The sequence below is a fragment of the Ascaphus truei genome, chromosome 11 (assembly GCF_040206685.1).
Source record: "Ascaphus truei isolate aAscTru1 chromosome 11, aAscTru1.hap1, whole genome shotgun sequence".
In the NCBI taxonomy this organism is placed as follows: domain Eukaryota; kingdom Metazoa; phylum Chordata; class Amphibia; order Anura; family Ascaphidae; genus Ascaphus; species Ascaphus truei.
Genome location: NC_134493.1, coordinates 19,264,976 through 19,277,630, shown reverse-complemented (window position 1 = coordinate 19,277,630; position 12,655 = coordinate 19,264,976). Strand labels below are relative to the sequence as shown.

At 49.8% G+C, this 12,655-nt stretch overlaps 1 protein-coding gene across 3 annotated transcripts in view; it reads left to right on the top strand.

Moving 5' to 3' along the window:
- CARHSP1 (calcium regulated heat stable protein 1) overlaps positions 1 to 12,655 on the top strand; it is a 92,728-nt gene that overhangs the window by 78,468 nt on the left and 1,605 nt on the right. The window lies entirely within an intron of this gene.

The window sequence follows — 12,655 nt, the reverse complement described above, 5'->3', positions numbered from 1 at the left end:
TGTTAAGCGGATAAAATGAATTCCATCCAAACGGATCATAACATTGTAATAAAAAAGGCCTTTCTGTACAGAAACCCTTGGAATGTATGCAGAAAGACACGCTGCTACAATGTACAACAGAAGCTAAAAGGAATAAAAATTCCTAAGGAAACGCCTGGAGATAAAATGGTTAGGTGACACGAAATGCGTCAAATCAGGATCCAGATGCGATAATCCAGGAGATCAATGTTAGCTTCAGGAGAACCAATGCATGAGTGGGATGATCTGATTAAGAAAATTATTTCATCAGAAACCATAATATGGTTGGCATCTTGCATATGGTCCAAAGCGGCCTTCACTTCTACCTGCGAGAAGGGGGTTTCATTGTTTTTGTTGATCGTTTCCATCACTATATATATATATATAATTATTATTATTTTAGTGTGTATATGTTTCAATTGCCTACAGTGTGTATTAAATAATTTATGCTTAATGGTATTATGTATGTATGTATGTATATCTCTTAGCATCTCAAAATCTGGACCCACAGGCCTGGGTTTTGAGCTTGGTGTGGGTTGTTTAATACAGCGGTGCGCAAACTGGGGGGCGCAAGATTGTTTAGGGGGGGCGCAGGAAGCAGCGGCGATTTTGCCAGGAGCAGAGGGAAAAAAGCCGTCTGCAGCTGCAATTTTTCTTTTGGCCATTAGGTGGCGCTGTGCTGCGCTGTGCTACAGTACACAGCAGCATCTCGTTGCTTCCTGCATCAGCGTGTGTGACATGGGGAGAGGGGGTGAGTGAGACTGGCACATGGGGGAATGAGACTGGCACATGGGGGAGTGAGACTGGCACATGGGGGAGTGAGACTGGCACATGGGGGAGTGAGACTGGCACATGGGGGAGTGAGACTGGCACATGGGGGAGTGAGACTGGCACATGGGGGAGTGAGACTGGGACATGGGGGAGTGAGACTGGGACATGGGGGGGAGTGAGACTGGCACATGGGGGAGTGAGACTGGCACATGGGGGAGTGAGACTGGCACATGGGGGAGTGAGACTGGGACATGGGGGAGTGAGACTGGGACATGGGGGAGTGAGACTGGGACATGGGGGGGAGTGAGACTGGCACATGGGGGAGTGAGACTGGCACATGGGGGAGTGGGACATGGGGGAGTGAGACTGGGACATGGGGGAGTGAGACTGGGACATGGGGGGGAGTGAGACTGGGACATGGGGGAGTGAGACTGGGACATGGGGGAGTGAGACTGGGACATGGGGGAGTGAGACTGGGACATGGGGGAGTGAGACTGGCACATGGGGGAGTGAGACTGGCACATGGGGGAGTGAGACTGGGACATGGGGGAGTGAGACTGGGACATGGGGGAGTGAGACTGGGACATGGGGGAGTGAGACTGGGACATGGGGGGGAGTGAGACTGGGACATGGGGGGGAGTGAGACTGGGACATTGGGGAGTGAGACTGGGACATGGGGTGAGTGAGACTGGGACATGGGGTGAGTGAGACTGGGACATGGGGGAGTGAGACTGGGACATGGTTATTTTGCTTAATGGTATTATGTATGTATGTATATCTCTTAGCATCTCAAAATCTGGACCCACAGGCCTGGGTTTTGAGCTTGGTGTGGGTTGTTTAATACAGCGGTGCGCAAACTGGGGGGCGCAAGATTGTTTAGGGGGGGCGCAGGAAGCAGCGGCGATTTTGCCAGGAGCAGAGGGAAAAAGCCGTCTGCAGCTGCAATTTTTCTTTTGGCCATTAGGTGGCGCTGTGCTGCGCTGTGCTACAGTACACAGCAGCATCTCGTTGCTTCCTGCATCAGCGTGTGTGACATGGGGAGAGGGGGTGAGTGAGACTGGCACATGGGGAAATGAGACTGGCACATGGGGGAGTGAGACTGGCACATGGGGGAGTGAGACTGGCACATGGGGGAGTGAGACTGGCACATGGGGGAGTGAGACTGGCACATGGGGGAGTGAGACTGGGACATGGGGGAGTGAGACTGGGACATGGGGGGGAGTGAGACTGGCACATGGGGGGGAGTGAGACTGGCACATGGGGGAGTGAGACTGGCACATGGGGGAGTGAGACTGGCACATGGGGGAGTGAGACTGGCACATGGGGGAGTGAGACTGGGACATGGGGGAGTGAGACTGGGACATGGGGGAGTGAGACTGGGACATGGGGGGGAGTGAGACTGGCACATGGGGGAGTGAGACTGGCACATGGGGGAGTGGGACATGGGGGAGTGAGACTGGGACATGGGGGAGTGAGACTGGAACATGGGGGGGAGTGAGACTGGGACATGGGGGGGAGTGAGACTGGGACATGGGGGAGTGAGACTGGGACATGGGGGAGTGAGACTGGGACATGGGGTGAGTGAGACTGGGACATGGGGGAGTGAGACTGGGACATGGGGGAGTGAGACTGGCACATGGGGGAGTGAGACTGGGACATGGGGGAGTGAGACTGGGACATGGGGGAGTGAGACTGGGACATGGGGGAGTGAGACTGGGACATGGGGTGAGTGAGACTGGGACATGGGGGAGTGAGACTGGGACATGGGGGAGTGAGACTGGGACATGGGGGAGTGAGACTGGGACATGGGGGAGTGAGACTGGCACATGGGGGAGTGAGACGGACATGGGGGAGTGAGACTGGGACATGGGGGAGTGAGACTGGGACATGGGGGAGTGAGACTGGGACATGGGGGAGTGAGACTGGGACATGGGGGAGTGAGACTGGGACATGGGGGAGTGAGACTGGGACATGGGGGAGTGAGACTGGGACATGGGGGGGAGTGAGACTGGGACATGGGGGAGTGAGACTGGGACATGGGGGGGAGTGAGACTGGGACATGGGGGAGTGAGACTGGGACATGGGGGGGAGTGAGACTGGGACATGGGGGGGAGTGAGACTGGGACATGGGGGGGAGTGAGACTGAGACATGGGGGGGAGTGAGACTGGGACATGGGGGGGAGTGAGACTGGGACATGGGGGAGTGAGACTGGGACATGGGGGAGTGGGACTGGCACATGGGGTGAGTGAGACTGGGACATGGGGTGAGTGAGACTGGGACATGGGGGAGTGAGACTGGGACATGGGGGGAGTGAGACTGGGACATGGGGGGGAGTGAGACTGAGACATGGGGGGGAGTGAGACTGGGACATGGGGGGGAGTGAGACTGGGACATGGGGGAGTGAGACTGGGACATGGGAGAGTGGGACTGGCACATGGGGTGAGTGAGACTGGGACATGGGGTGAGTGAGACTGGGACATGGGGGAGTGAGATTGGGACATGGGGGAGTGAGACTGGCACATGGGGGGGTGAGACTGGGACATGGGGGAGTGAGACTGGGACATGGGGGGGAGTGAGACTGGCACATGGGGGAGTGAGACTGGCACATGGGGGAGTGGGACATGGGGGAGTGAGACTGGGACATGGGGGAGTGAGACTGGGACATGGGGGGGGTGAGACTGGGACATGGGGGGGAGTGAGACTGGGACATGGGGGAGTGAGACTGGGACATGGGGGAGTGGGACTGGCACATGGGGTGAGTGAGACTGGGACATGGGGTGAGTGAGACTGGGACATGGGGGAGTGAGACTGGGACATGGGGGGAGTGAGACTGGGACATGGGGGGGAGTGAGACTGAGACATGGGGGGGAGTGAGACTGGGACATGGGGGGGAGTGAGACTGGGACATGGGGGAGTGAGACTGGGACATGGGGGAGTGGGACTGGCACATGGGGTGAGTGAGACTGGGACATGGGGTGAGTGAGACTGGGACATGGGGGAGTGAGATTGGGACATGGGGGAGTGAGACTGGCACATGGGGGGGTGAGACTGGGACATGGGGGGGAGTGAGACTGGGACATGGGGGGGAGTGAGACTGGCACATGGGGGGGGGAGTGAGACTGGCACATGGGGGGGGAGTGAGACTGGCACATGGGGGGGGAGTGAGACTGGCACATGGGGGGGGAATGAGACTGGGACATGGGGGGGGAGTGAGACTGGGACATGGGGGGGGAGTGAGACTGGGACATGGGGGGGAGTGAGACTGGGACATGGTGGGGAGTGAGACTGGGACATGGGGGGGTAGTGAGACTGGGACATGGGGCGGGAGTGAGACTGGGACATGGGGCGGGAGTGAGACTGGGACATGGGGCGGGAGTGAGACTGGGACATGGGGCGGGAGTGAGACTGGGACATGGGGCGGGAGTGAGACTGGGACATGGGGGGGGGAGTGAGACTGGGACATGGGGGGTGGGAGAGTGAGACTGGGACATGGGGGAGTGAGTGTGAGACTGGGACATGGGGGAGTGAGTGTGAGACTGAGGCATGGGGAGGGTGTGAGTGACATGAGGGGGGTGAGAGTGTGAGATGGGGAGGGGGGTGAGAGTGAGTGTGACATGGGGAGGGGGGGGTGAAAGAGCTACATGGGGATGGGGATGAGAGAGACATTGGTGGGTGGGAGGGAGACACTGGCAGGAGGGAGAGAGACACACAATGGCTGGAGGGAGAGTGTGAGAGAGACACCGGGTGGAGGGAGAAACAATAGCTGGTTGGAGAGTGCAAGAGAGACACTGGGGGGAGGGAGAGGCAATGGCTGGAAGGAGAGTGAGAGACAATGGAGGGAGGGAGACACTAGGGGGAGGGAGAAAGAGAGAGAGACACACAGGGGGAGGGAAAGAGTGGGGGGAGACACTGAGGGGAGGGATAGAGAGGGACTGGAGGGGGAGTGAGAAATACAGGGAGTTGGAGAGACTGGAAGAGGAGTGTGAGACTGGAAGAGGGGAGAGAGTGAGAGACAATGGGGGAGGGAGAAAGAGACACACTGGGGGGAGGGAAAGAGAGGGACTGGAGGGGGAGTGAGAAATACAGGGAGAGACTGGAAGAGGTTAGAGAGGTCCTGAGGTGTTCTAATGTGGCGGGAAGAGAGAGATTAATAATACAGCAGAAATGGGAACGCTATTAGACAAATATTATAATATTTATTTTTAAGTTATGTAATTTGTGCTATAAATACTTTTTTTGTAGACGCGTGGCGGGGGCGTTACAAAGCTGGTTCGCCCTCAATGGCTGAACCAGCTCACGTGCACTGACGTCATGTGATTTTGATTACGTCAGGCAGGGGGGGCCCGAGAAATTTCATGGATGAAAAGGGGGGCTCGGCATAAAAAGTTTGCTCACCCCTGGTTTAATACATCGGTAATTGAAAATGTGTGTGTGTGTGTGTGTGTGTGTGTGTGTGTGTGTGTGTGTGTGTATGTTTATATTTACATGCACCGCTTTCATCAAAAGGCTTAAAGCAGCGTTCCAAGCAGCCGTTTTTATTTAAATTTTTCCCTTTTAATTTGCGCATCAATACAAATCACACAAACTATAAGTAACTAGGCTGCCAATCGATCCGTTCTCCTGTGATTTGATCGGTGAAGATTCGGCTCGGGGGCTCACTAAATGTCTGTCAGTGCAGCAGGAGAGGACCAAAGATGCACAGTTCTGTGGGGCGTTCATTACATATAATTGGTGCACTGCTAGAGAGGGGGCAGGGCTCAAAAAGGGTGTTTGCTTCAAATCGTTGCTCTACTGCAGGGGCGGGCAACTCCAGTCCTCAAGGGCCACTAACAGGTCAGGTTTTCAGGATATCCCTGCTTCAGCACAGGTGGCTGTCAGACTGAGCCACTGATTGAGTCACCTGTGCTGAAGCAGGGATATCCTGAAAACCTGACCTGTTGGTGGCCGTTGAGGACTGGAGTTGGCTGCCCCTGCGATACTGCATTAATCCGACATACACATTGTGTTCTGTGTTTGGGAAAAGTTACTATATGTATTGGATTTGTTTCAGACAAACATGCTGGAGGTCACAGTACCCCAGGTAACATGTTGTATATTGCCACGGTGCGCACACAGCCACTTCAGGCATCTAGAACATATAGAGCTTAGCACTGCAGGGGCGTCTTATGAGTGATATCAATTCATGAGCCGTCCATGGCAGTGCTTACCATCTATGTATATGTTGTAGAGGAGGGGTGCGCAAACTGGGGACCGTGCAAACTGGGGGTGAGAGATTTTGCTGGGGGGGGGCGTGGGCCGTTGCAGAGGCCCTGCGCTCTTCCTCACGGGATTTAAATTAAATGTCGGGGGATCGTGTGAGGCGTCTCCAACACTTTATTACCCAGATTCAGCCGCTCTGATGCGTCGCCATGGCAACGCGATGTCAAATGCCGCCGCAGGTCACGTGATGTCATGTCACATGACCCCGTAGCGTCCTTTAACGCAGCTCTAAGGTAGGGAGGGGGCGCGGGCGACGCAGCAGGGAAGACGGGGGCGCAGCACAAAAAGTTTTCGCTCCCCTGTTGTAGAGAATATATACTACATGATGGTCCCTTGGTTGACTATACCCAGAATCCTTTTGTGCTTAAACCTTCATTTTCGTTATAATGACCGGGTAAAGGGGAACGTTTTTATGTAGTGAATCTAAGCATAAGGCTGTTCTAGATTTGAGAATATGTAAGGATAATGATATCTTATATGGTCAATGGTGAAGCTACTAACAGCTCTGAACAGGGAGTTCCAAAAATAATATAATAATGAGTTGGACAACTGAGGTTAGCAACGAGGGGAATAAAAAACGTGGGTGTAACAGCAATGTAACAGCAGATGGAGAAGTCTCTGAAGACAGCGTGTGAATGAAAGAGGAGTTCCAATGGAAACCGCTACCTGAGATCCTTGGGAAATAGAGAGACAATGTTGGTACCTCTATGGATCCCTCTTGTAGCACTCCTGATCCGCTGTCTTGCTGGCAGAGTGGACGAGGACGTCTTAACAATCAGCTGCACTTTCTCTCATCTCTAGCGCGGAGTTCCCGAGTGCTGGAAGTGCGTCACAGGATTTCCGGTCCGTCCGGTAAACATTCCTCTCCCTTGCAGGCGTGTGATTTCACGGGGGAGAATGTAGTGAGCGCCGACACCCACGCACCCTCTGATCCTCAGCGCGTCACACCAATCAAGCAGCAACAACGTATGTAGGTAAGGATTGGAAATAAAGAATCGCCAACGTCCAAAAAATGCACCATCAGCTCACCAAGTGGAGGGCTTAAAAAGGTTTATTAAGACTACATAAAATGAAAAAATGGGGACAAACAAAAAACTAATAACATATTATCCCCCTTGAGAAAGGGCTCTAAGGAGCCTGAAACGCGTAGGGTTGTTATGTATTAGTTTTTTGTTTGTCCCCATTTTTTCATTTTATGTAGTCTTAATAAACCTTTTTTAGCCCTCCACTTGGTGAGCTGATGGTGCATTTTCTGGACGTTGGCGATTCTTTATTTCCAATCCTTACCTACATGCGTTAATGATATCTTATAGTTTGGTTAAAATGGATAAGTAAAGAGACTTACTGTGACTGCTCATTTGCATATCATTACCCAGAATCCCTGGCTGCAGTGCAAGCACTGTTTGCTAAGCAATAATTAATAATAAAATAATATACAACATAGATCTACTTTTAGCATAAATCCTACGGACACTTCCAGATCACAAACTAGTGTACTTGAAGCAAAATAGGATACAAGTCTCGTAATGCGTTTGCTACAGGATAGGCAACACCAATTAAGGTAGTTTGACCTTTAGTCATTAAAAATGAATGGCTTTTTCACAGTGTGCTTTTCCAAGCTCAGTAGCCCTTTGTATAGATGATGTTTTTGTGTGTGCAGTCATACATTGTATTGTTTTACTCTGCAGCATGTTCATTTTCATTTGGCATCACCACTTCCCCCGAATCAAGCAATGCACCTTTTCCCAATTTATCTATTGGGCTTTCCACCCAAAATGTAAAAAAGGAACTTTGATACGTCTTTTGGGGTACACACACAATCCACAGAATATACAATATATGCTGCTGTTTTTAAGCAGGTGTTACTGATTTACATTATTTTGTCATTTAAGGCCCTATTTACCAAGCTATACGGCACCTTATGGTCTATTGAGGTGAATGGACGATAAAGAATAAGGCCCATATTTATAAAATGGTGCCCAGACACGATTTATTTTCACAGAATTCGAACCGAGGGTTCATCCTGAGCTGAAGTAACTCGGGAACCAGAGGGTCCAGGAAGCTACACATTATCGGGGAACCCCCTCCTCACCCCAGGTTCGAAGTCTGTGAAAAAATAAATGAGATCAGAAATGGGGGCATTGTTGCTTTATCTGGTGATTTCCCCCACCAAACAAATGTAGCGTACGCGTATGTTTAAGACGGCTCGAGCGCGGTTCCATCGATGTTTCTCCGCAGAGATTTCAGCACCTCCTATAGAAGTATCTCTGGAAGCAGGGGGGGCCCAGAGCTGAAAGTAACACGGTTCAGATCCGGAGACCCCCTGCTTCTAACCTATAAAACAAATGGTGCAATGTGTTTTGCTGCTTTAAAGCTAATGGACCGGTGGACATTACAAAGCTGTTCATAGGCCTTACTGATGCAATTTGGCTTCTACTTTATCCTTCCGAATCCCATCAAAGCAAATTTCCCACACTGATCATCTCTATAATTATTATTGTTAATTTGTAAATCCCCAACAAATTCCGCAGCACATCAGTTACATAAACAGAATGACATAGAAATAGGGACAGACAAGAACACAGAGAAGTAATCAGGCCCAGCTCCTGAGCGCTTGCAAATGAGGGAATAAGGGGCAATTTTGCAACAAAAGGTAAAATGGCAGCTTGTTGTTAGATGGAGTGTCTCGGGGTGGAGTGTCTCGGGGTGGAGTGTCTCGGGGGTGGAGTGTCTCGGGGGTGGAGTGTCTCGGGGGTGGAGTGTCTCGGGGGTGGAGTGTCTCGGGGGTGGAGTGTCTCGGGGGTGGAGTGTCTCGGGGGTGGAGTGTCTCGGGGGTGGAGTGTCTCGGGGGTGGAGTGTCTCGGGGGTGGAGTGTCTCGGGGGTGGAGCGCCTCGGGGTGGAGCGCCTCGGGGTGGAGTATGGTCCAGCTGCACAGCTGCTACCAATAGGGAGAGGGTAAGCTGACAAGGACGCCCTTCATGTTGGCAGGGGTAAGTAGAACGTTTTTTATATACTTTATGCTGGCTAATGTTTTGTTTAATAATGGGCAAATAACTATTATCCAGATATTGATAATAGATTATTTTGCACATTACTGTACTGTATGTGTTTGGTGAGGGGTGTATTTATTGTAACTGTAGGCCACGTTTTTTTTAAATACAGGAATGGTACAGCAGGCCAGCGGGGACCACCCGAGGACGCCCACGGGGACCACCCGAGGGCCCACAGATACCCGTGGGAACCCTTTGGGTGCCCTGTGGTTCCTGCAGACACCCGTGGGAACCACCGCCGGCCTGTAGTATTAACTCTGTGTGTAAAAAAATAATGGTTTTATGTGGGGGCACGGGGATGGGTTGTGTATTGGTGATTATTACATATTTTAATTTACATTTTATTACTAGTGTATTGTAGCAGGGCGTCTCCGGAGAAGAACTTTGTTGATTTCAGGTCCGGGACCCCCTGCTTCCCAAGATACAGGCCCCGTTATAGGGTGCCGGTATCTCCTATGCATTGAAATGTCCTGTGTCACGTGACCGGTACATTTCAATGCATAGAAGATACCGGCACCCCATAACTGGGCCTGTATCTCGGGATTCAGGGGGTCCCGGACCTGAAATCAACGCGGTTCTGCTCCAAAGACCCCCTGCTCATCCACACTAGTAATGAAATTAAAATATTATTTTGGGTAAGATTTGCGCAGAGACAGATGCGGCTCTCTCTCTCTCTCTCTCTCTCTCTCTCTCTCTCTCTCTCTCTCTCTCTCTCTCTCTCTCGCGCTCTCTCTGCAGCAGAACCAACTCGCGGGTAAAGCCCCTTTTCGGAGGGCAGATCATCTCGTTGCCGGCTAGTCGCCATTTGTTGAAATGTTGCTATCACTGGTGTTCGGGCGTCTCTGCATACCTCGATAGCAACACTGTAAAAAATGGCGATTTAAAAACCCAGGCGATATTTTTTCTATCGGACTTTACTGCACGAGGCCCATAATGTGATTTATATGCTCACCAAAAATGTATGTATTACTTTTATTGAGTGCCTGCAGCTCCCTTATATCAGTTGTTTGCGACCTTTTTAGACAAACGCAACACTCCACTCAAACATGGTGACGCTACGGAAGCCCTTAACAATTAATTGTGACAGTGGAACTGCAACTCATTTATTCTATACAGGCATACCCCGGTTTAAGGACACTCACTTTAAGTACACTCGCGAGTAAGTACATTTCGCTCAATAGGCAAACAGCAGCTCGCGCATGCGCCTGTCAGCACGTCCTGAACAGCAATACCGGCTCCCTACCTGTACCGAAGCTGTGCGCAAGCGGGGAGACTATAGAGCCTGTTACACATGTGTTATTTACATCAGTTATGCACGTATATGACGATTGCAGTACAGTACATGCATTGATAAGTGGGGAAAAGGGAGTGCTTCACTTTAAGTACATTTTCACTTTACATACATGCGCCGGTCCCATTGCGTATGTTAATGCGGGGTATGCCTGTATGTGTAAACATTGCATTTCTTTGGTAGAGTTTATATTCTCTAAATCGCTTTCTATATTCTATAATATTAACTCCTCTCATTCCCGCCTGCATGACTTCTCCCATGCTGCCCTCTCTCTCTGGAATCCCTACCACATACTGTACCATCTGAACAAGCTCCTCACCTCCCTACCACACGCAGCACTTATCACTTGAGATGACTTCAAAAGACTGTTCACGGACACAAGGTTCAACAAAGAATCTGGCCGCTCCTCATTACTGTGCACCTCACAACCGGAACAGTCTATCGGAGACTCTGTCGCCACCGGTCTAAGTACTTTCAAAACTAAAGCCGTCTCACATTTTAATCTGGTCTGTAACTGGTACATACGCCTACAAAATATACTACCTTTGGCTGCTCACGCAATGTCTTTATAACTATAATGCATAACCCCGTTAATTTAATGCAACCATGCATTGTCATCATAACTCTGTACCCAGGACATACTTGAAAGCGAGAGGTAACTTTCAATATATTACTTCTTGGTAAAACATTCTATAAATAAATCGGACTCTTCCCCCAGATTTCAGATGTTTAAAAACTCCTATTTTCAAGGAAGCCTACACGCCATACTTCTAACATCCAACTCTCCATCCCCGTCCAACCAGCTGTGTGTCTGGACCAATCCCCCCCCCCCCCCCCCCCAACAAAAAAACAACCCTTACTGGCATCTGCTGTCAGACTGGGTCATATTCTAACCTGAGCCACACCTTATCCTACAAGGAGCCTTACCCTACCTTACCTTCTTGTTTCAACATTGTCCGTCATTCCCTCTAGATTGTAATCTGTCACAAGCAAGGCCCTCATTACCGCTTTGTATCTGTTTGTGCAGGTCTATCCTCACTTGTGTGTAACTGGTCATAGTTTTTGTAATTTACATGACTCTGTACCCCATTGTACCGCTCTATGGAATATGTTGGTGCGTCACTTATAGGTTATTACTATATTATTATTGTTGTTTATTTGTCATGATAATATGAGATATTATATATTTTAATCCATTTGGTGCTTCAGGGGTTAATGAGCTACAATTAGTTTAAAAAATACAATATGTTGGGTTTGTAACAGGTCAGGACTTTTTCCGGGGTTGTACTTGTCTTCAAAGAGGGCTTAATTGGGAAGGGGGGGCTGTCACGGATGGCATACTCAAGGGGACGCTGGGGGGGGGAGGAGGGGGGTTTACAGGGTCGTAAACGATAAGCAGATACTGGTTTGTCTGCTTCAAAGAAAGCTAAATGTTTGTGAGTAATTACTGGTACATTCCAGAGAGAGAGGACACACAGGGTAAGCTTCAGTGAATGGTTTTATTAAAAATGAGAATATTATGTGATGTCATCTGCTGAACATGCTGAGAATTACATGTGTGTATCCGTGGCAAAGAGTGGCAAAGAATGATTAGACACCTCAGGTCTAGCGGATACTAAGAGACCAATATCCATTTGTACTTCAAATTTTGGGTTAAGACGGTCGTGATTTGTCTTGTTACAGTGATAAGCGCCCAAATCTATGAATGTAACTCGTGTGTCTAAGTATTACAGAAGGAATGTTATGAGTACGTTTTACAGTATATTGAGGCGGGATTCAAACGTCGTTTGTAAAGGTTGTTTTTGTTTCTCTCTGTCAAACTGTTGGGTCTCGCAGCTGATTTATGACGATGGTGCGCTTATGTTGTTTCAATGGGGAAAACTTGTACTTAAAGCTTAGCAAGGGTTTGTTGAAATCTGGTTTTCATAGAAGTGTGTTTGAACCAAACACAAGATATCTCATCTTTTTGTGCCAGTGACCTCTCTGGGGAAACCGAATGGCAAATGGTAATGTATAGGTTTTTATCCTTTTATTTTGAGAAACTGTTTTGCATGTTTTGTAATTGTATGTTCTTGTAATCATCTTTCTGTAATCTAAGCACTGTATTTTTATATATATATTAAAACATTTAATAAGTGATGCTTTGGGCTCTGAATGAACTGTTGCACGCTCTGGAGAGAGTATTTACATTTTCTGACACATTTTGGTACAACAGATTTTTGTGTTGAGGGCATAGTTTTTTTTCTGTAATAAACAGGGACCTG